Consider the following 1415-nt stretch of genomic DNA (forward strand, 5'->3'; position numbering starts at 1 on the left):
ATGGTCTGCTCGCTGATATACACAGACTGAGGGCAGTGCTGGCTCGTCCATCGTCTGCTCTCTGATGTACACAGACTGAGGGCAGTGCTGGCTCGTCCATGGTCGGCTCTCTGATGTACACAGACTGAGGGCAGTGCTGGCGAGTCCATGGTGTGCTGTCTGATGTACACAGACTGGGGGCATTCCTGGCAAGTCCATTGTCGGCTCTCTTATGTACACAGACTGAGAGCACTGCTGGCTAGTCCATGGTCTGCTCTCTGATGTACACAGATTGAGGGCAGTGCTGGCTAGTCCATGGTCTGCTCTCTGATGTACACAGACTGAGGGCAGTGCTGGCGAGTCCATGGTCTGCTCTCCGATGTACACAGACTGAGGGCAGTGCTGGCGAGTCCATGGTCTGCTCTCTGACGTGCACAGATTTAGGGTCGTGCTGGCCATTCCATGGTCTGCTCTCCGATGTACACAGACTGAGGGCATTCCTGGCAAGACCATTGTCTGCTCTCTGATAGACAGGGACTGAGAGCAGTGTTGGCTAGTTTTTGGTCTGCTCTCTGATGCACACAGACTGAGGGCAGTGCTGGATATTCCATGGTCTGCTGTCTGATGAACACAGACTGAGAGCAGTGCTTTCTCGTCAATGGTCTGCTCTCTGATGTACAGGGACTGAGAGCAGTGCTGGCTAGTCCATGGTCTGCTCTCTGATCCACAAGGACTGAGGGCTGTGCTGGCGAGTCCATGGTCTGCTCTCTTATGTACACAGACTGAGAGCAGTGCTGGCCATTCCATGGTCTGAATTCTGATGTGCACGGACTGAGAGCAGTGCAGGTTACTCCATGGTCTCCTCTCAGATGTACACAGACTGAGAGCAGTGCTCTCCAGTCCATGGTCTGCTGCCTGATGTACACAGAATGAGGGCAGTGCTGGCTAGTCCATGGTCTGCTCTCTGATGTACACAGACTGAGGGGACTGCAGGCTAGTCCATGGTCTACTCTCTGATGTACACGGACTGAGGGCAGTGCTGGCTCGTCCATGATCTGCTCTCTGATGTACACAGACTGAGAGCAGTACTGGCCATTCCATGGTCTGCTCTCTGATGCACACGGACTGGGTGCAGTGCTGGCAAGACCATTGTCTGCTCTCTGATATACAGGGACTGAGAGCAGTGCTGGCTAGTTTTTGTTCTGCTCTCTGATGCACACAGACTGAGGGCAGTGCTGGCTAGTCCATGGTCTGCTCTCTGATGTACACAGACTGAGAGCAGTGCTTTCTAGTCAATGGTCTGCTCTCTGATGTACAGGGACTGAGAGCAGTGCTGGCTAGTCCATGGTCTGCTCTCTGATCTACATGGACTGAGGGCAGTGCTGGCTAGTCCATGGTCTGCTCTCTGATGTACACAGACTGGGGGCAGTGCTGGC

This window comes from Rhincodon typus, unplaced genomic scaffold (genome assembly GCF_021869965.1).
Source record: "Rhincodon typus isolate 14 unplaced genomic scaffold, sRhiTyp1.1 hic_rhity00000579, whole genome shotgun sequence".
NCBI classification, from domain to species: domain Eukaryota; kingdom Metazoa; phylum Chordata; class Chondrichthyes; order Orectolobiformes; family Rhincodontidae; genus Rhincodon; species Rhincodon typus.